Below are 23,302 nucleotides of genomic sequence, written 5' to 3'. Positions count from 1 at the left end.
CTCCTGGCTTTGGATTGGCTCAGCTCCTGCCATGGCAGCCATATTGGGAGTGCACCATCAGAGGGAAGAACTTGCTCTCTCTGCCTCTGCCCTCCATGTAGGTCTGCCTTTCAAAGAGTAAATAGATCAGTAAAAGAAAGAAAGAGATAAAAAGAAATGTTTTGCATATGAAGAGAATTCTCAATAGGATTAAATTTTATAGACACACGCTAAGAAATCCTAGCTATTCAGCAATGACAATATCAAAATAATCAGTTACCTCAGGTTCACAACATAAATGTTAATATTCGAAGGAATGTGAGAAGTGAAAACCAGCATTAAATGCTGCCAAATTAGATTAAGTGAGATCACCTGAGGGTGTCTGTGTACAATCCCATCAGTGACTGCCTGAAGTTGTTTAAAACCTATTCAGAGGCCATGCTGTGGCGTGGCAGAGTAATCCTCCACCTTGTGGCGCCGGCACACCAGTTTCTAGTCCCGGTTGGGGCACTGGATTCTATCCCGGTTGCCCCCTCTTCCAGGTCAGCTCTCTGCTATGGCCCGGGAAGGCAGTGGAGGATGGCCCAAGTGCTTGGGCCCTGCACCCGCATGGGAGACCAGGAGAAGCACCTGGCTCCTGGTTCGGATCAGCAAGATGTGCTGGCCGCAGCGGCCATTGGAGGGTGAATCAACGGCAAAAAGAAGGACCTTTTTCTCTGTCTGTCTCTCTCTCTCACTATCCACTATGCCTGTCAAAAACAAAGAAAAAAAAAAGAAAACCTATTCAGGGCTGGTGCCTTAGCTCACTTGGCTAATCCTCCGCCTGTGGCGCTGGCACCCCGGGTTCTAGTCCTGATTGTGGCTCAGTATTCTGTCCCGGTTGCTCCTCTTCCAGTTCAACTCTACTCTGTGTCCTGGAAGGCAGTGGAGAATGGCCCAAGTCTTGTGCCCTGCACCAGCATGGGAGGCCAGGAGGAAGAACCGGCTTCTGGCTTCAGATCAGCGCAGCACGCCGGCCCCAGTGTGCCGGAAATAGCGGTCCTTTGGGGGGTGAACCAATGTTAAAGGAAGACATTTCTCTCTCTCTCTCTCTCTCTCTCTCTCTCTCTCTCTCTCTCTCTGTGTGTGTCTAACTGTCAAAAACCAAAACAAAAATGAACCTAATCAGTGCAGGCCTGGTGCTGTTGCTCAGAAGGTTAACACCATGGCCTGAGAAGTACCAGCATCCCATATGGCCGCTGGTTCGAGACCTGGCTGCTCCAATTCTTATTCAACTCTCTGCTGTGACCAGGGAAAACAGCAGAAGATGGCCCAAGTCCTTGGGCCCCTGCATCCATGTGGGAGACCTGGAAGAAGCCCCTCGCACCTAGCCTCTGCTAGGTGCAGCTCAGGCCATTGAGGACAACTCTATCTGTCTCTACTTCTCTCCGTAAATAATAAATACTCTGTGTTATTTACTGATATCAGCACGGGTTCAAAAATTGTAACAGAACTAGCCAAATTGTAGCTATGTAGGTTAAGCCACTATTTGGCACAGCAGCATAGTCTGTAGAGGTGTGGGTTCACATCCTGGCTGCTCTGCTTCTGATCGAGATCCCTGCTAATGTGCCTGCCAAAGCCATGGGTGAAGATCCAAGCACCTGGTACACTGACACACGTGTGAGAAATCTGTTGGAGTTCTAGGCTCCCAGTTGTTGCCTTGAACAGCCCCAGCCACTCAGCCATTTGCAAAGAGAACCAGCAGATGAAATTTCTCACTCTCTTTTTGCCTCTCCCTCTGTCACCATTACCAAGTCACAACCAATAAAGAATTCATTCATTTAAAGAAATACAACTTCTATTAAATTGAATTTGTCTTCAATTCTCTTTTATTAAGATTTGGAAGAACACTCATGTACTCATGTTCATATAAATACACGAAAATAATTTTATATAGCTAACACATCCTTATTCCTCTCTAACATCTGAAACTTATGTTATAAATTGAAAGTGGCTTAAGCAGAATAAAACCACACAGTCACAGCGTCAAATTCCGGTGGGGCAAGAAACTGTCCGCGCTTCATCAACACTGGCTTCAGACGTCTGGGTCCCATCGCTGGCCACCCTCAGACACCCACTCCTTCCGAGGCCCTGTCTCACACAGACCCACCCTGTCATCTCCCCTCAGAGTCCTCCTGAGTACTGCTCCTCCCACCGCCCCAGTACTTCTCCAAGTAGAAAACTTTAAATGGACAAAAATGCACAAGTGTAAATGATGCCCTCTTAACATGTATTTCATGTAAAACTTCAAGTCCGTTCCAAGTATTCAGATGGGTAGTGTGAAAACCGGCATTCTTCTGTCATGGCGTCCTCAAGGAAACAGCAGGTTCCTGATTCCCAGGAAGTCGCTCCAGTTCCTCTCCTGTGGCCACCCAGATTGCCTCAGGCATCAGCTCATCCCGACTCCAGGGTCTCTGCTGGTCTTGCGGAGAAGTAGCAGCAGCAAGTCTTTCTGTCTGTCAGAGATGCGCCCTCTAGTGTCCACCCTGCGCGTTCCCCAGCACAAGATTAATCTGATGCCCTGTGTGCCTCAGGTTCTTCCTGCTCAGGAGAGGGCTGGCCTTCCCCCTCCTGGGAGGAGCTCTGAGCAGGTGCCAGCGACTGCACAGCAGGCACGTGCTCCGGGGCCGGGGCCGGGGCCGGGGCCGGGAGGAGCCAGCCCTGGGCAGGGAAGGCCCAGGCCGCCTGCGAGGCCAGCGCATAGCAGCTCTGCACGGCGCTGCATAGAGGCCCGCGGAGCTGTGCCAGCACAAACAGCTGCTCCTGGGTCAGCGGGAAGTGCGCCTGCTGCGCCTGCACCCGGGCTAAATCTTCATAAATGGCCTCAGACAGAGAGCGCAGGGAGGTCACCAGGCTCTTCCGAAGGGGCGGTGGGTGGTCTGCTGGGGACCTGGACCTGCGCCTCCTCTTGTGCCCAGAGCGGGCCCTTGAGGATCCCCTGCCATGTTCCTCATGCGCCTCCTGAAGTCCTCTGTCCTTTCCATCCTCGGAAGGTTTTTGTTTCTTTTGCAAAGTCACGCTGAGCTCATCCACACAGCTGCCTGCAGAGACACACGGGAGACACTCAGCACAGCTCCTTGGGCCCTAACACATAAACCCCGCCCCCTTCCCGTGAACCCCACTGAATCCTGCACCTCCTTCCCCACAATGGACTCCAGCAGGAACGCAGGCAGCACCCATCCTCCTCCCGATATGTTCTGGGGATCTCTAAACCGCTCTCAATCTCTGACAAGCCCCTCCCTTCCCAACCGTGGATAAGCTCCCTGGTCCTGACCCTCTAGGTAGAGAAAGCAAGATGCTACCTGTCCCAGGGTGGCTGCTGTCCTCGGAACTGATTGTCCTCTTCCTGGAGTTCGCCCCGTCACAGCTCGACTCTGATTCTGCAAAACACAGGGTGTTGGAGTGACTGCCTCCCAAGGCACAGCCACAGCCCGAGTCTATCCAGGACACCGGGAGCAGAGCCTCCCACCAGTGCTCCCTTCCGCTCTGTTCCCCATACCCCAGCATCTCTGAGGTGCTGCTCACCCATCTGGCCTCGGGGCCCCCGTCTCCCAGAGAAGACTGTGCCACAGCATCCTATGACCTTCTCGCTCCGGGTGAGTCTAAACTTACCTGCTCTGGCAATGCTGCTTCTGCCTCTGAGCTTCCTTTCCTGGGACTTCTCCTCATGTGCATTGGGCTTTGATCCTACATCAAAAGAGAGAACATATGACTGAGTTTCCCCACGAAATTAAATAAAAATTCCCCACGAGTATAAAATCTGTGTCCTCAACAGGTTGTTTGTGAATCTCTTTGTCTACAAAAGCGTAACTTAATGCTTCAAGGGTTAAGGGGAAGGGGCCAGCTCTGTGGCATAGTAGGAAACACCACGGTCTGCAGTGCTGCCATCCCATTACGGTACTGGTTCGAGTCCCGGCGGCTTGCAATCCAGCTGTCTGCTATGGCCTGGGAAAGCAGGAGAAGATAGCTCGAGTTCTTGGGCCCCTGCACCCTTGAAGGAGATGTTGAAGAAGCTCCTGGCTCCTGATTGCAGACCAGCGCAGCTCTGGCTTTTGCTGCCATTTGGGGAGTGAACCAGCAGATGGAAGACCTCTCCCAAACTCTGCTTCTCCTTCTCGTTCTGTGTACCTCTTTCAGATAAATAAATAAATCTCTTTTACAAAAAAGTATTAAGGGGGAAAGTAATGAAAATAGAAATGGATGAAGAGTGGGGAATGATCTAAATCTGTTGTTGACACTGAGACTTGGACAATGTTTAGACTGGGTTATGTTGGGGAGGAGGAGCCCGGCTGTTGGAGTCTTGGTATCTGAAGAAGGAGAGATCACTTGCACAGCAAGCTCTCTGACAGATTGGATTGTCCTATGAGTTTTCCTCCATACTCATTCTGAATCCTCCCCTACCCTCATAAACTGCCAGAACATTAGGGTCATGAACTGTTAGGGACGTGAAGACTTTTATTGTGAATTTCCAAAATGTCCTTTAAAATAAACTTTCCTTCTATAGAAACATGTCTCAGATATTTGTCATGAGAATGAAAAACTAATCACATGGATGCATTTTATCCCCCCGGTCCCCGTTTTGTCTCAGATTTCAAGTTTCTGGCATCCTGTTGGCCGAGCCAGCTAAGCCAGGATCAAAGGAAAATGAGCACATTAGAATTCCATAGGTTCACTGCCACATTTCTCAATAGGCCCCTGGGGCTACAAGCTGTTTCCCATTTCCCATTTTGAAATGAAACCCTCCATCACACACACACACACACACACACACAGACCAGTTTCCAGGTTCCAAACCACCTTCCACACTCACCCTGACATCCCAAGGACCTACCTTGCCTTTGCAGGCAGCTCTCCGAGAAATCAGAAAACAGTGTCTCACCTTGTCCTTGTGGTGGTTGCTCCTCTTCCTCTGTGCCCCCATCTTTAACAGACCTCTGTGGGGAAGAGGGCAGCTCAACTGAGAGCCCAAGCGCTTCCTGGTCTGCACTTTCCTGTGCCATCCTGAAGGTCAAGGTTCCAGGCCCAAGTGTGCAGAGAGGGAGGATGGCCCTGCTCTATCTGCCTTTTAAAGCCCCTCCTGAGGGCGGGGCTCATGCCTATTGGAGGGAGGAATTCCTTTATCCTGTCAATCACCAGTGCATGCCTAAGTTTTCACTTGTGGTGGTGGTGTGACACGGAGGGAAGGTCCGTTTTTAGTGTCCAATGCAGAAATACAGTGTGAGAGGACACTGGGACAAAAGGCAGGCGACTGGACCCCATCTCTTCCAGCCCAATTACCACCCAAAAGTGTCAATAAGACCCTGCCTAGATTTCCAGCTGCAGAATCCAACAAGCTGCATGTAGACATTTCTAGAGAAGTTTTCCATTTGCTTCCACTGCTGTGGCATAGCTAGTAAAGCTGCCGCCTGAAGTGCTGGCATGCCATCTGGATGCCGCTTCCTGTCCCAGCTACTCCACTTCCTATCCAGCTCTCTGCTGTGGTCTGGCAGAGGAGTGGAGAATGGCCCAGGTCCTTGGGCCCCTGCACCCACGTGGGAGACCAGGAGGAGGCTCCTGGCTCCTGGCTTTGGATTGGCTCAGCTCCTGCCATGGCAGCCATATGGGGAGTGCACCATCAGAGGGAAGAACTTGCTCTCTCTGCCTCTGCCCTCCATGTAGGTCTGCCTTTCAAAGAGTAAATAGATCAGTAAAAGAAAGAAAGAGATAAAAAGAAATGTTTTGCATATGAAGAGAATTCTCAATAGGATTAAATTTTATAGACACACGCTAAGAAATCCTAGCTATTCAGCAATGACAATATCAAAATAATCAGTTACCTCAGGTTCACAACATAAATGTTAATATTCGAAGGAATGTGAGAAGTGAAAACCAGCATTAAATGCTGCCAAATTAGATTAAGTGAGATCACCTGAGGGTGTCTGTGTACAATCCCATCAGTGACTGCCTGAAGTTGTTTAAAACCTATTCAGAGGCCATGCTGTGGCGTGGCAGAGTAATCCTCCACCTTGTGGCGCCGGCACACCAGTTTCTAGTCCCGGTTGGGGCACTGGATTCTATCCCGGTTGCCCCCTCTTCCAGGTCAGCTCTCTGCTATGGCCCGGGAAGGCAGTGGAGGATGGCCCAAGTGCTTGGGCCCTGCACCCGCATGGGAGACCAGGAGAAGCACCTGGCTCCTGGTTCGGATCAGCAAGATGTGCTGGCCGCAGCGGCCATTGGAGGGTGAATCAACGGCAAAAAGAAGGACCTTTTTCTCTGTCTGTCTCTCTCTCTCACTATCCACTATGCCTGTCAAAAACAAAGAAAAAAAAAAGAAAACCTATTCAGGGCTGGTGCCTTAGCTCACTTGGCTAATCCTCCGCCTGTGGCGCTGGCACCCCGGGTTCTAGTCCTGATTGTGGCTCAGTATTCTGTCCCGGTTGCTCCTCTTCCAGTTCAACTCTACTCTGTGTCCTGGAAGGCAGTGGAGAATGGCCCAAGTCTTGTGCCCTGCACCAGCATGGGAGGCCAGGAGGAAGAACCGGCTTCTGGCTTCAGATCAGCGCAGCACGCCGGCCCCAGTGTGCCGGAAATAGCGGTCCTTTGGGGGGTGAACCAATGTTAAAGGAAGACATTTCTCTCTCTCTCTCTCTCTCTCTCTCTCTCTCTCTCTCTCTGTGTCTAACTGTCAAAAACCAAAACAAAAATGAACCTAATCAGTGCAGGCCTGGTGCTGTTGCTCAGAAGGTTAACACCATGGCCTGAGAAGTACCAGCATCCCATATGGCCGCTGGTTCGAGACCTGGCTGCTCCAATTCTTATTCAACTCTCTGCTGTGACCAGGGAAAACAGCAGAAGATGGCCCAAGTCCTTGGGCCCCTGCATCCATGTGGGAGACCTGGAAGAAGCCCCTCGCACCTAGCCTCTGCTAGGTGCAGCTCAGGCCATTGAGGACAACTCTATCTGTCTCTACTTCTCTCCGTAAATAATAAATACTCTGTGTTATTTACTGATATCAGCACGGGTTCAAAAATTGTAACAGAACTAGCCAAATTGTAGCTATGTAGGTTAAGCCACTATTTGGCACAGCAGCATAGTCTGTAGAGGTGTGGGTTCACATCCTGGCTGCTCTGCTTCTGATCGAGATCCCTGCTAATGTGCCTGCCAAAGCCATGGGTGAAGATCCAAGCACCTGGTACACTGACACACGTGTGAGAAATCTGTTGGAGTTCTAGGCTCCCAGTTGTTGCCTTGAACAGCCCCAGCCACTCAGCCATTTGCAAAGAGAACCAGCAGATGAAATTTCTCACTCTCTTTTTGCCTCTCCCTCTGTCACCATTACCAAGTCACAACCAATAAAGAATTCATTCATTTAAAGAAATACAACTTCTATTAAATTGAATTTGTCTTCAATTCTCTTTTATTAAGATTTGGAAGAACACTCATGTACTCATGTTCATATAAATACACGAAAATAATTTTATATAGCTAACACATCCTTATTCCTCTCTAACATCTGAAACTTATGTTATAAATTGAAAGTGGCTTAAGCAGAATAAAACCACACAGTCACAGCGTCAAATTCCGGTGGGGCAAGAAACTGTCCGCGCTTCATCAACACTGGCTTCAGACGTCTGGGTCCCATCGCTGGCCACCCTCAGACACCCACTCCTTCCGAGGCCCTGTCTCACACAGACCCACCCTGTCATCTCCCCTCAGAGTCCTCCTGAGTACTGCTCCTCCCACCGCCCCAGTACTTCTCCAAGTAGAAAACTTTAAATGGACAAAAATGCACAAGTGTAAATGATGCCCTCTTAACATGTATTTCATGTAAAACTTCAAGTCCGTTCCAAGTATTCAGATGGGTAGTGTGAAAACCGGCATTCTTCTGTCATGGCGTCCTCAAGGAAACAGCAGGTTCCTGATTCCCAGGAAGTCGCTCCAGTTCCTCTCCTGTAGCCACCCAGATTGCCTCAGGCATCAGCTCATCCCGACTCCAGGGTCTCTGCTGGTCTTGCGGAGAAGTAGCAGCAGCAAGTCTTTCTGTCTGTCAGAGATGCGCCCTCTAGTGTCCACCCTGCGCGTTCCCCAGCACAAGGTTAATCTGATGCCCTGTGTGCCTCAGGTTCTTCCTGCTCAGGAGAGGGCTGGCCTTCCCGCTCCTGGGAGGAGCTCTGAGCAGGTGCCAGCGACTGCACAGCAGGCATGTGCTCCGGGGCCGGGGCCGGGGCCGGGGCCGGGGCCGGGGCCGGGGCTGGGAGGAGCCAGCCCTGGGCAGGGAAGGCCCAGGCCGCCTGCGAGGCCAGCGCATAGCAGCTCTGCACGGCGCTGCATAGAGGCCCGCGGAGCTGTGCCAGCACAAACAGCTGCTCCTGGGTCAGCGGGAAGTGCGCCTGCTGCGCCTGCACCCGGGCTAAATCTTCATAAATGGCCTCAGACAGAGAGCGCAGGGAGGTCACCAGGCTCTTCCGAAGGGGCGGTGGGTGGTCTGCTGGGGACCTGGACCTGCGCCTCCTCTTGTGCCCAGAGCGGGCCCTTGAGGATCCCCTGCCATGTTCCTCATGCGCCTCCTGAAGTCCTCTGTCCTTTCCATCCTCGGAAGGTTTTTGTTTCTTTTGCAAAGTCACGCTGAGCTCATCCACACAGCTGCCTGCAGAGACACACGGGAGACACTCAGCACAGCTCCTTGGGCCCTAACACATAAACCCCGCCCCCTTCCCGTGAACCCCACTGAATCCTGCACCTCCTTCCCCACAATGGACTCCAGCAGGAACGCAGGCAGCACCCATCCTCCTCCCGATATGTTCTGGGGATCTCTAAACCGCTCTCAATCTCTGACAAGCCCCTCCCTTCCCAACCGTGGATAAGCTCCCTGGTCCTGACCCTCTAGGTAGAGAAAGCAAGATGCTACCTGTTCCAGGGTGGCTGCTGTCCTCGGAACTGATTGTCCTCTTCCTGGAGTTCGCCCCGTCACAGCTCGACTCTGATTCTGCAAAACACAGGGTGTTGGAGTGACTGCCTCCCAAGGCACAGCCACAGCCCGAGTCTATCCAGGACACCGGGAGCAGAGCCTCCCACCAGTGCTCCCTTCCGCTCTGTTCCCCATACCCCAGCATCTCTGAGGTGCTGCTCACCCATCTGGCCTCGGGGCCCCCGTCTCCCAGAGAAGACTGTGCCACAGCATCCTATGACCTTCTCGCTCCGGGTGAGTCTAAACTTACCTGCTCTGGCAATGCTGCTTCTGCCTCTGAGCTTCCTTTCCTGGGACTTCTCCTCATGTGCATTGGGCTTTGATCCTACATCAAAAGAGAGAACATATGACTGAGTTTCCCCACGAAATTAAATAAAAATTCCCCACGAGTATAAAATCTGTGTCCTCAACAGGTTGTTTGTGAATCTCTTTGTCTACAAAAGCGTAACTTAATGCTTCAAGGGTTAAGGGGAAGAGGCCAGCTCTGTGGCATAGTAGGAAACACCATGGTCTGCAGTGCTGCCATCCCATTACGGTACTGGTTCGAGTCCCGGCGGCTTGCAATCCAGCTGTCTGCTATGGCCTGGGAAAGCAGGAGAAGATAGCTCGAGTTCTTGGGCCCCTGCACCCTTGAAGGAGATGTTGAAGAAGCTCCTGGCTCCTGATTGCAGACCAGCGCAGCTCTGGCTTTTGCTGCCATTTGGAGAGTGAACCAGCAGATGGAAGACCTCTCCCAAACTCTGCTTCTCCTTCTCGTTCTGTGTACCTCTTTCAGATAAATAAATAAATCTCTTTTACAAAAAAGTATTAAGGGGGAAAGTAATGAAAATAGAAATGGATGAAGAGTGGGGAATGATCTAAATCTGTTGTTGACACTGAGACTTGGACAATGTTTAGACTGGGTTATGTTGGGGAGGAGGAGCCCGGCTGTTGGAGTCTTGGTATCTGAAGAAGGAGAGATCACTTGCACAGCAAGCTCTCTGACAGATTGGATTGTCCTATGAGTTTTCCTCCATACTCATTCTGAATCCTCCCCTACCCTCATAAACTGCCAGAACATTAGGGTCATGAACTGTTAGGGACGTGAAGACTTTTATTGTGAATTTCCAAAATGTCCTTTAAAATAAACTTTCCTTCTATAGAAACATGTCTCAGATATTTGTCATGAGAATGAAAAACTAATCACATGGATGCATTTTATCCCCCCGGTCCCCGTTTTGTCTCAGATTTCAAGTTTCTGGCATCCTGTTGGCCGAGCCAGCTAAGCCAGGATCAAAGGAAAATGAGCACATTAGAATTCCATAGGTTCACTGCCACATTTCTCAATAGGCCCCTGGGGCTACAAGCTGTTTCCCATTTCCCATTTTGAAATGAAACCCTCCATCACACACACACACACACACACAGAGCAGTTTCCAGGTTCCAAACCACCTTCCACACTCACCCTGACATCCCAAGGACCTACCTTGCCTTTGCAGGCAGCTCTCCGAGAAATCAGAAAACAGTGTCTCACCTTGTCCTTGTGGTGGTTGCTCCTCTTCCTCTGTGCCCCCATCTTTAACAGACCTCTGTGGGGAAGAGGGCAGCTCAACTGAGAGCCCAAGCGCTTCCTGGTCTGCACTTTCCTGTGCCATCCTGAAGGTCAAGGTTCCAGGCCCAAGTGTGCAGAGAGGGAGGATGGCCCTGCTCTATCTGCCTTTTAAAGCCCCTCCTGAGGGCGGGGCTCATGCCTATTGGAGGGAGGAATTCCTTTATCCTGTCAATCACCAGTGCATGCCTAAGTTTTCACTTGTGGTGGTGGTGTGACACGGAGGGAAGGTCCGTTTTTAGTGTCCAATGCAGAAATACAGTGTGAGAGGACACTGGGACAAAAGGCAGGCGACTGGACCCCATCTCTTCCAGCCCAATTACCACCCAAAAGTGTCAATAAGACCCTGCCTAGATTTCCAGCTGCAGAATCCAACAAGCTGCATGTAGACATTTCTAGAGAAGTTTTCCATTTGCTTCCACTGCTGTGGCATAGCTAGTAAAGCTGCCGCCTGAAGTGCTGGCATGCCATCTGGATGCCGCTTCCTGTCCCAGCTACTCCACTTCCTATCCAGCTCTCTGCTGTGGTCTGGCAGAGAAGTGGAGAATGGCCCAGGTCCTTGGGCCCCTGCACCCACGTGGGAGACCAGGAGGAGGCTCCTGGCTCCTGGCTTTGGATTGGCTCAGCTCCTGCCATGGCAGCCATATGGGGAGTGCACCATCAGAGGGAAGAACTTGCTCTCTCTGCCTCTGCCCTCCATGTAGGTCTGCCTTTCAAAGAGTAAATAGATCAGTAAAAGAAAGAAAGAGATAAAAAGAAATGTTTTGCATATGAAGAGAATTCTCAATAGGATTAAATTTTATAGACACACGCTAAGAAATCCTAGCTATTCAGCAATGACAATATCAAAATAATCAGTTACCTCAGGTTCACAACATAAATGTTAATATTCGAAGGAATGTGAGAAGTGAAAACCAGCATTAAATGCTGCCAAATTAGATTAAGTGAGATCACCTGAGGGTGTCTGTGTACAATCCCATCAGTGACTGCCTGAAGTTGTTTAAAACCTATTCAGAGGCCATGCTGTGGCGTGGCAGAGTAATCCTCCACCTTGTGGCGCCGGCACACCAGTTTCTAGTCCCGGTTGGGGCACTGGATTCTATCCCGGTTGCCCCCTCTTCCAGGTCAGCTCTCTGCTATGGCCCGGGAAGGCAGTGGAGGATGGCCCAAGTGCTTGGGCCCTGCACCCGCATGGGAGACCAGGAGAAGCACCTGGCTCCTGGTTCGGATCAGCAAGATGTGCTGGCCGCAGCGGCCATTGGAGGGTGAATCAACGGCAAAAAGAAGGACCTTTTTCTCTGTCTGTCTCTCTCTCTCACTATCCACTATGCCTGTCAAAAACAAAGAAAAAAAAAAGAAAACCTATTCAGGGCTGGTGCCTTAGCTCACTTGGCTAATCCTCCGCCTGTGGCGCTGGCACCCCGGGTTCTAGTCCTGATTGTGGCTCAGTAGTCTGTCCCGGTTGCTCCTCTTCCAGTTCAACTCTACTCTGTGTCCTGGAAGGCAGTGGAGAATGGCCCAAGTCTTGTGCCCTGCACCAGCATGGGAGGCCAGGAGGAAGAACCGGCTTCTGGCTTCAGATCAGCGCAGCACGCCGGCCCCAGTGTGCCGGAAATAGCGGTCCTTTGGGGGGTGAACCAATGTTAAAGGAAGACATTTCTCTCTCTCTCTCTCTCTCTCTCTCTCTCTGTGTGTGTGTGTGTCTAACTGTCAAAAACCAAAACAAAAATGAACCTAATCAGTGCAGGCCTGGTGCTGTTGCTCAGAAGGTTAACACCATGGCCTGAGAAGTACCAGCATCCCATATGGCCGCTGGTTCGAGACCTGGCTGCTCCAATTCTTATTCAACTCTCTGCTGTGACCAGGGAAAACAGCAGAAGATGGCCCAAGTCCTTGGGCCCCTGCATCCATGTGGGAGACCTGGAAGAAGCCCCTCGCACCTAGCCTCTGCTAGGTGCAGCTCAGGCCATTGAGGACAACTCTATCTGTCTCTACTTCTCTCCGTAAATAATAAATACTCTGTGTTATTTACTGATATCAGCACGGGTTCAAAAATTGTAACAGAACTAGCCAAATTGTAGCTATGTAGGTTAAGCCACTATTTGGCACAGCAGCATAGTCTGTAGAGGTGTGGGTTCACATCCTGGCTGCTCTGCTTCTGATCGAGATCCCTGCTAATGTGCCTGCCAAAGCCATGGGTGAAGATCCAAGCACCTGGTACACTGACACACGTGTGAGAAATCTGTTGGAGTTCTAGGCTCCCAGTTGTTGCCTTGAACAGCCCCAGCCACTCAGCCATTTGCAAAGAGAACCAGCAGATGAAATTTCTCACTCTCTTTTTGCCTCTCCCTCTGTCACCATTACCAAGTCACAACCAATAAAGAATTCATTCATTTAAAGAAATACAACTTCTATTAAATTGAATTTGTCTTCAATTCTCTTTTATTAAGATTTGGAAGAACACTCATGTACTCATGTTCATATAAATACACGAAAATAATTTTATATAGCTAACACATCCTTATTCCTCTCTAACATCTGAAACTTATGTTATAAATTGAAAGTGGCTTAAGCAGAATAAAACCACACAGTCACAGCGTCAAATTCCGGTGGGGCAAGAAACTGTCCGCGCTTCATCAACACTGGCTTCAGACGTCTGGGTCCCATCGCTGGCCACCCTCAGACACCCACTCCTTCCGAGGCCCTGTCTCACACAGACCCACCCTGTCATCTCCCCTCAGAGTCCTCCTGAGTACTGCTCCTCCCACCGCCCCAGTACTTCTCCAAGTAGAAAACTTTAAATGGACAAAAATGCACAAGTGTAAATGATGCCCTCTTAACATGTATTTCATGTAAAACTTCAAGTCCGTTCCAAGTATTCAGATGGGTAGTGTGAAAACCGGCATTCTTCTGTCATGGCGTCCTCAAGGAAACAGCAGGTTCCTGATTCCCAGGAAGTCGCTCCAGTTCCTCTCCTGTAGCCACCCAGATTGCCTCAGGCATCAGCTCATCCCGACTCCAGGGTCTCTGCTGGTCTTGCGGAGAAGTAGCAGCAGCAAGTCTTTCTGTCTGTCAGAGATGCGCCCTCTAGTGTCCACCCTGCGCGTTCCCCAGCACAAGATTAATCTGATGCCCTGTGTGCCTCAGGTTCTTCCTGCTCAGGAGAGGGCTGGCCTTCCCCCTCCTGGGAGGAGCTCTGAGCAGGTGCCAGCGACTGCACAGCAGGCACGTGCTCCGGGGCCGGGGCCGGGGCCGGGGCCGGGAGGAGCCAGCCCTGGGCAGGGAAGGCCCAGGCCGCCTGCGAGGCCAGCGCATAGCAGCTCTGCACGGCGCTGCATAGAGGCCCGCGGAGCTGTGCCAGCACAAACAGCTGCTCCTGGGTCAGCGGGAAGTGCGCCTGCTGCGCCTGCACCCGGGCTAAATCTTCATAAATGGCCTCAGACAGAGAGCGCAGGGAGGTCACCAGGCTCTTCCGAAGGGGCGGTGGGTGGTCTGCTGGGGACCTGGACCTGCGCCTCCTCTTGTGCCCAGAGCGGGCCCTTGAGGATCCCCTGCCATGTTCCTCATGCGCCTCCTGAAGTCCTCTGTCCTTTCCATCCTCGGAAGGTTTTTGTTTCTTTTGCAAAGTCATGCTGAGCTCATCCACACAGCTGCCTGCAGAGACACACGGGAGACACTCAGCACAGCTCCTTGGGCCCTAACACATAAACCCCGCCCCCTTCCCGTGAACCCCACTGAATCCTGCACCTCCTTCCCCACAATGGACTCCAGCAGGAACGCAGGCAGCACCCATCCTCCTCCCGATATGTTCTGGGGATCTCTAAACCGCTCTCAATCTCTGACAAGCCCCTCCCTTCCCAACCGTGGATAAGCTCCCTGGTCCTGACCCTCTAGGTAGAGAAAGCAAGATGCTACCTGTCCCAGGGTGGCTGCTGTCCTCGGAACTGATTGTCCTCTTCCTGGAGTTCGCCCCGTCACAGCTCGACTCTGATTCTGCAAAACACAGGGTGTTGGAGTGACTGCCTCCCAAGGCACAGCCACAGCCCGAGTCTATCCAGGACACCGGGAGCAGAGCCTCCCACCAGTGCTCCCTTCCGCTCTGTTCCCCATACCCCAGCATCTCTGAGGTGCTGCTCACCCATCTGGCCTCGGGGCCCCCGTCTCCCAGAGAAGACTGTGCCACAGCATCCTATGACCTTCTCGCTCCGGGTGAGTCTAAACTTACCTGCTCTGGCAATGCTGCTTCTGCCTCTGAGCTTCCTTTCCTGGGACTTCTCCTCATGTGCATTGGGCTTTGATCCTACATCAAAAGAGAGAACATATGACTGAGTTTCCCCACGAAATTAAATAAAAATTCCCCACGAGTATAAAATCTGTGTCCTCAACAGGTTGTTTGTGAATCTCTTTGTCTACAAAAGCGTAACTTAATGCTTCAAGGGTTAAGGGGAAGGGGCCAGCTCTGTGGCATAGTAGGAAACACCACGGTCTGCAGTGCTGCCATCCCATTACGGTACTGGTTCGAGTCCCGGCGGCTTGCAATCCAGCTGTCTGCTATGGCCTGGGAAAGCAGGAGAAGATAGCTCGAGTTCTTGGGCCCCTGCACCCTTGAAGGAGATGTTGAAGAAGCTCCTGGCTCCTGATTGCAGACCAGCGCAGCTCTGGCTTTTGCTGCCATTTGGAGAGTGAACCAGCAGATGGAAGACCTCTCCCAAACTCTGCTTCTCCTTCTCGTTCTGTGTACCTCTTTCAGATAAATAAATAAATCTCTTTTACAAAAAAGTATTAAGGGGGAAAGTAATGAAAATAGAAATGGATGAAGAGTGGGGAATGATCTAAATCTGTTGTTGACACTGAGACTTGGACAATGTTTAGACTGGGTTATGTTGGGGAGGAGGAGCCCGGCTGTTGGAGTCTTGGTATCTGAAGAAGGAGAGTTCACTTGCACAGCAAGCTCTCTGACAGATTGGATTGTCCTATGAGTTTTCCTCCATACTCATTCTGAATCCTCCCCTACCCTCATAAACTGCCAGAACATTAGGGTCATGAACTGTTAGGGATGTGAAGACTTTTATTGTGAATTTCCAAAATGTCCTTTAAAATAAACTTTCCTTCTATAGAAACATGTCTCAGATATTTGTCACGAGAATGAAAAACTAATCACATGGATGCATTTTATCCCCCCGGTCCCCGTTTTGTCTCAGATTTCAAGTTTCTGGCATCCTGTTGGCCGAGCCAGCTAAGCCAGGATCAAAGGAAAATGAGCACATTAGAGTTCCATAGGTTCACTGCCACATTTCTCAATAGGCCCCTGGGGCTACAAGCTGTTTCCCATTTCCCATTTTGAAATGAAACCCTCCATCACACACACACACACACACACACAGACCAGTTTCCAGGTTCCAAACCACCTTCCACATTCACCCTGACATCCCAAGGACCTACCTTGCCTTTGCAGGCAGCTCTCCGAGAAATCAGAAAACAGTGTCTCACCTTGTCCTTGTGGTGGTTGCTCCTCTTCCTCTGTGCCCCCATCTTTAACAGACCTCTGTGGGGAAGAGGGCAGCTCAACTGAGAGCCCAAGCGCTTCCTGGTCTGCACTTTCCTGTGCCATCCTGAAGGTCAAGGTTCCAGGCCCAAGTGTGCAGAGAGGGAGGATGGCCCTGCTCTATCTGCCTTTTAAAGCCCCTCCTGAGGGCGGGGCTCATGCCTATTGGAGGGAGGAATTCCTTTATCCTGTCAATCACCAGTGCATGCCTAAGTTTTCACTTGTGGTGGTGGTGTGACACGGAGGGAAGGTCCGTTTTTAGTGTCCAATGCAGAAATACAGTGTGAGAGGACACTGGGACAAAAGGCAGGCGACTGGACCCCATCTCTTCCAGCCCAATTACCACCCAAAAGTGTCAATAAGACCCTGCCTAGATTTCCAGCTGCAGAATCCAACAAGCTGCATGTAGACATTTCTAGAGAAGTTTTCCATTTGCTTCCACTGCTGTGGCATAGCTAGTAAAGCTGCCGCCTGAAGTGCTGGCATGCCATCTGGATGCCGCTTCCTGTCCCAGCTACTCCACTTCCTATCCAGCTCTCTGCTGTGGTCTGGCAGAGAAGTGGAGAATGGCCCAGGTCCTTGGGCCCCTGCACCCACGTGGGAGACCAGGAGGAGGCTCCTGGCTCCTGGCTTTGGATTGGCTCAGCTCCTGCCATGGCAGCCATATGGGGAGTGCACCATCAGAGGGAAGAACTTGCTCTCTCTGCCTCTGCCCTCCATGTAGGTCTGCCTTTCAAAGAGTAAATAGATCAGTAAAAGAAAGAAAGAGATAAAAAGAAATGTTTTGCATATGAAGAGAATTCTCAATAGGATTAAATTTTATAGACACACGCTAAGAAATCCTAGCTATTCAGCAATGACAATATCAAAATAATCAGTTACCTCAGGTTCACAACATAAATGTTAATATTCGAAGGAATGTGAGAAGTGAAAACCAGCATTAAATGCTGCCAAATTAGATTAAGTGAGATCACCTGAGGGTGTCTGTGTACAATCCCATCAGTGACTGCCTGAAGTTGTTTAAAACCTATTCAGAGGCCATGCTGTGGCGTGGCAGAGTAATCCTCCACCTTGTGGCGCCGGCACACCAGTTTCTAGTCCCGGTTGGGGCACTGGATTCTATCCCGGTTGCCCCCTCTTCCAGGTCAGCTCTCTGCTATGGCCCGGGAAGGCAGTGGAGGATGGCCCAAGTGCTTGGGCCCTGCACCCGCATGGGAGACCAGGAGAAGCACCTGGCTCCTGGTTCGGATCAGCAAGATGTGCTGGCCGCAGCGGCCATTGGAGGGTGAATCAACGGCAAAAAGAAGGACCTTTTTCTCTGTCTGTCTCTCTCTCTCACTATCCACTATGCCTGTCAAAAACAAAGAAAAAAAAAAGAAAACCTATTCAGGGCTGGTGCCTTAGCTCACTTGGCTAATCCTCCGCCTGTGGCGCTGGCACCCCGGGTTCTAGTCCTGATTGTGGCTCAGTAGTCTGTCCCGGTTGCTCCTCTTCCAGTTCAACTCTACTCTGTGTCCTGGAAGGCAGTGGAGAATGGCCCAAGTCTTGTGCCCTGCACCAGCATGGGAGGCCAGGAGGAAGAACCGGCTTCTGGCTTCAGATCAGCGCAGCACGCCGGCCCCAGTGTGCCGGAAATAGCGGTCCTTTGGGGGGTGAACCAATGTTAAAGGAAGACATTTCTCTCTCTCTCTCTCTCTCTCTCTCTCTGTGTGTGTGTGTGTCTAACTGTCAAAAACCAAAACAAAAATGAACCTAATCAGTGCAGGCCTGGTGCTGTTGCTCAGAAGGTTAACACCATGGCCTGAGAAGTACCAGCATCCCATATGGCCGCTGGTTCGAGACCTGGCTGCTCCAATTCTTATTCAACTCTCTGCTGTGACCAGGGAAAACAGCAGAAGATGGCCCAAGTCCTTGGGCCCCTGCATCCATGTGGGAGACCTGGAAGAAGCCCCTCGCACCTAGCCTCTGCTAGGTGCAGCTCAGGCCATTGAGGACAACTCTATCTGTCTCTACTTCTCTCCGTAAATAATAAATACTCTGTGTTATTTACTGATATCAGCACGGGTTCAAAAATTGTAACAGAACTAGCCAAATTGTAGCTATGTAGGTTAAGCCACTATTTGGCACAGCAGCATAGTCTGTAGAGGTGTGGGTTCACATCCTGGCTGCTCTGCTTCTGATCGAGATCCCTGCTAATGTGCCTGCCAAAGCCATGGGTGAAGATCCAAGCACCTGGTACACTGACACACGTGTGAGAAATCTGTTGGAGTTCTAGGCTCCCAGTTGTTGCCTTGAACAGCCCCAGCCACTCAGCCATTTGCAAAGAGAACCAGCAGATGAAATTTCTCACTCTCTTTTTGCCTCTCCCTCTGTCACCATTACCAAGTCACAACCAATAAAGAATTCATTCATTTAAAGAAATACAACTTCTATTAAATTGAATTTGTCTTCAATTCTCTTTTATTAAGATTTGGAAGAACACTCATGTACTCATGTTCATATAAATACACGAAAATAATTTTATATAGCTAACACATCCTTATTCCTCTCTAACATCTGAAACTTATGTTATAAATTGAAAGTGGCTTAAGCAGAATAAAACCACACAGTCACAGCGTCAAATTCCGGTGGGGCAAGAAACTGTCCGCGCTTCATCAACACTGGCTTCAGACGTCTGGGTCCCATCGCTGGCCACCCTCAGACACCCACTCCTTCCGAGGCCCTGTCTCACACAGACCCACCCTGTCATCTCCCCTCAGAGTCCTCCTGAGTACTGCTCCTCCCACCGCCCCAGTACTTCTCCAAGTAGAAAACTTTAAATGGACAAAAATGCACAAGTGTAAATGATGCCCTCTTAACATGTATTTCATGTAAAACTTCAAGTCCGTTCCAAGTATTCAGATGGGTAGTGTGAAAACCGGCATTCTTCTGTCATGGCGTCCTCAAGGAAACAGCAGGTTCCTGATTCCCAGGAAGTCGCTCCAGTTCCTCTCCTGTAGCCACCCAGATTGCCTCAGGCATCAGCTCATCCCGACTCCAGGGTCTCTGCTGGTCTTGCGGAGAAGTAGCAGCAGCAAGTCTTTCTGTCTGTCAGAGATGCGCCCTCTAGTGTCCACCCTGCGCGTTCCCCAGCACAAGATTAATCTGATGCCCTGTGTGCCTCAGGTTCTTCCTGCTCAGGAGAGGGCTGGCCTTCCCCCTCCTGGGAGGAGCTCTGAGCAGGTGCCAGCGACTGCACAGCAGGCACGTGCTCCGGGGCCGGGGCCGGGGCCGGGGCCGGGAGGAGCCAGCCCTGGGCAGGGAAGGCCCAGGCCGCCTGCGAGGCCAGCGCATAGCAGCTCTGCACGGCGCTGCATAGAGGCCCGCGGAGCTGTGCCAGCACAAACAGCTGCTCCTGGGTCAGCGGGAAGTGCGCCTGCTGCGCCTGCACCCGGGCTAAATCTTCATAAATGGCCTCAGACAGAGAGCGCAGGGAGGTCACCAGGCTCTTCCGAAGGGGCGGTGGGTGGTCTGCTGGGGACCTGGACCTGCGCCTCCTCTTGTGCCCAGAGCGGGCCCTTGAGGATCCCCTGCCATGTTCCTCATGCGCCTCCTGAAGTCCTCTGTCCTTTCCATCCTCGGAAGGTTTTTGTTTCTTTTGCAAAGTCATGCTGAGCTCATCCACACAGCTGCCTGCAGAGACACACGGGAGACACTCAGCACAGCTCCTTGGGCCCTAACACATAAACCCCGCCCCCTTCCCGTGAACCCCACTGAATCCTGCACCTCCTTCCCCACAATGGACTCCAGCAGGAACGCAGGCAGCACCCATCCTCCTCCCGATATGTTCTGGGGATCTCTAAACCGCTCTCAATCTCTGACAAGCCCCTCCCTTCCCAACCGTGGATAAGCTCCCTGGTCCTGACCCTCTAGGTAGAGAAAGCAAGATGCTACCTGTCCCAGGGTGGCTGCTGTCCTCGGAACTGATTGTCCTCTTCCTGGAGTTCGCCCCGTCACAGCTCGACTCTGATTCTGCAAAACACAGGGTGTTGGAGTGACTGCCTCCCAAGGCACAGCCACAGCCCGAGTCTATCCAGGACACCGGGAGCAGAGCCTCCCACCAGTGCTCCCTTCCGCTCTGTTCCCCATACCCCAGCATCTCTGAGGTGCTGCTCACCCATCTGGCCTCGGGGCCCCCGTCTCCCAGAGAAGACTGTGCCACAGCATCCTATGACCTTCTCGCTCCGGGTGAGTCTAAACTTACCTGCTCTGGCAATGCTGCTTCTGCCTCTGAGCTTCCTTTCCTGGGACTTCTCCTCATGTGCATTGGGCTTTGATCCTACATCAAAAGAGAGAACATATGACTGAGTTTCCCCACGAAATTAAATAAAAATTCCCCACGAGTATAAAATCTGTGTCCTCAACAGGTTGTTTGTGAATCTCTTTGTCTACAAAAGCGTAACTTAATGCTTCAAGGGTTAAGGGGAAGGGGCCAGCTCTGTGGCATAGTAGGAAACACCACGGTCTGCAGTGCTGCCATCCCATTACGGTACTGGTTCGAGTCCCGGCGGCTTGCAATCCAGCTGTCTGCTATGGCCTGGGAAAGCAGGAGAAGATAGCTCGAGTTCTTGGGCCCCTGCACCCTTGAAGGAGATGTTGAAGAAGCTCCTGGCTCCTGATTGCAGACCAGCGCAGCTCTGGCTTTTGCTGCCATTTGGGGAGTGAACCAGCAGATGGAAGACCTCTCCCAAACTCTGCTTCTCCTTCTCGTTCTGTGTACCTCTTTCAGATAAATAAATAAATCTCTTTTACAAAAAAGTATTAAGGGGGAAAGTAATGAAAATAGAAATGGATGAAGAGTGGGGAATGATCTAAATCTGTTGTTGACACTGAGACTTGGACAATGTTTAGACTGGGTTATGTTGGGGAGGAGGAGCCCGGCTGTTGGAGTCTTGGTATCTGAAGAAGGAGAGTTCACTTGCACAGCAAGCTCTCTGACAGATTGGATTGTCCTATGAGTTTTCCTCCATACTCATTCTGAATCCTCCCCTACCCTCATAAACTGCCAGAACATTAGGGTCATGAACTGTTAGGGATGTGAAGACTTTTATTGTGAATTTCCAAAATGTCCTTTAAAATAAACTTTCCTTCTATAGAAACATGTCTCAGATATTTGTCACGAGAATGAAAAACTAATCACATGGATGCATTTTATCCCCCCGGTCCCCGTTTTGTCTCAGATTTCAAGTTTCTGGCATCCTGTTGGCCGAGCCAGCTAAGCCAGGATCAAAGGAAAATGAGCACATTAGAGTTCCATAGGTTCACTGCCACATTTCTCAATAGGCCCCTGGGGCTACAAGCTGTTTCCCATTTCCCATTTTGAAATGAAACCCTCCATCACACACACACACACACACACACAGACCAGTTTCCAGGTTCCAAACCACCTTCCACATTCACCCTGACATCCCAAGGACCTACCTTGCCTTTGCAGGCAGCTCTCCGAGAAATCAGAAAACAGTGTCTCACCTTGTCCTTGTGGTGGTTGCTCCTCTTCCTCTGTGCCCCCATCTTTAACAGACCTCTGTGGGGAAGAGGGCAGCTCAACTGAGAGCCCAAGCGCTTCCTGGTCTGCACTTTCCTGTGCCATCCTGAAGGTCAAGGTTCCAGGCCCAAGTGTGCAGAGAGGGAGGATGGCCCTGCTCTATCTGCCTTTTAAAGCCCCTCCTGAGGGCGGGGCTCATGCCTATTGGAGGGAGGAATTCCTTTATCCTGTCAATCACCAGTGCATGCCTAAGTTTTCACTTGTGGTAGTGGTGTGACACGGAGGGAAGGTCCGTTTTTAGTGTCCAATGCAGAAATACAGTGTGAGAGGACACTGGGACAAAAGGCAGGCGACTGGACCCCATCTCTTCCAGCCCAATTACCACCCAAAAGTGTCAATAAGACCCTGCCTAGATTTCCAGCTGCAGAATCCAACAAGCTGCATGTAGACATTTCTAGAGAAGTTTTCCATTTGCTTCCACTGCTGTGGCATAGCTAGTAAAGCTGCCGCCTGAAGTGCTGGCATGCCATCTGGATGCCGCTTCCTGTCCCAGCTACTCCACTTCCTATCCAGCTCTCTGCTGTGGTCTGGCAGAGAAGTGGAGAATGGCCCAGGTCCTTGGGCCCCTGCACCCACGTGGGAGACCAGGAGGAGGCTCCTGGCTCCTGGCTTTGGATTGGCTCAGCTCCTGCCATGGCAGCCATATGGGGAGTGCACCATCAGAGGGAAGAACTTGCTCTCTCTGCCTCTGCCCTCCATGTAGGTCTGCCTTTCAAAGAGTAAATAGATCAGTAAAAGAAAGAAAGAGATAAAAAGAAATGTTTTGCATATGAAGAGAATTCTCAATAGGATTAAATTTTATAGACACACGCTAAGAAATCCTAGCTATTCAGCAATGACAATATCAAAATAATCAGTTACCTCAGGTTCACAACATAAATGTTAATATTCGAAGGAATGTGAGAAGTGAAAACCAGCATTAAATGCTGCCAAATTAGATTAAGTGAGATCACCTGAGGGTGTCTGTGTACAATCCCATCAGTGACTGCCTGAAGTTGTTTAAAACCTATTCAGAGGCCATGCTGTGGCGTGGCAGAGTAATCCTCCACCTTGTGGCGCCGGCACACCAGTTTCTAGTCCCGGTTGGGGCACTGGATTCTATCCCGGTTGCCCCCTCTTCCAGGTCAGCTCTCTGCTATGGCCCGGGAAGGCAGTGGAGGATGGCCCAAGTGCTTGGGCCCTGCACCCGCATGGGAGACCAGGAGAAGCACCTGGCTCCTGGTTCGGATCAGCAAGATGTGCTGGCCGCAGCGGCCATTGGAGGGTGAATCAACGGCAAAAAGAAGGACCTTTTTCTCTGTCTGTCTCTCTCTCTCACTATCCACTATGCCTGTCAAAAACAAAGAAAAAAAAAGAAAACCTATTCAGGGCTGGTGCCTTAGCTCACTTGGCTAATCCTCCGCCTGTGGCGCTGGCACCCCGGGTTCTAGTCCTGATTGTGGCTCAGTATTCTGTCCCGGTTGCTCCTCTTCCAGTTCAACTCTACTCTGTGTCCTGGAAGGCAGTGGAGAATGGCCCAAGTCTTGTGCCCTGCACCAGCATGGGAGGCCAGGAGGAAGAACCGGCTTCTGGCTTCAGATCAGCGCAGCACGCCGGCCCCAGTGTGCTGGAAATAGCGGT

Source organism: Lepus europaeus, chromosome 21, assembly GCF_033115175.1.
Source record: "Lepus europaeus isolate LE1 chromosome 21, mLepTim1.pri, whole genome shotgun sequence".
In the NCBI taxonomy this organism is placed as follows: Eukaryota; Metazoa; Chordata; class Mammalia; order Lagomorpha; family Leporidae; genus Lepus; species Lepus europaeus.
This window is presented reverse-complemented; position numbering follows the sequence as displayed.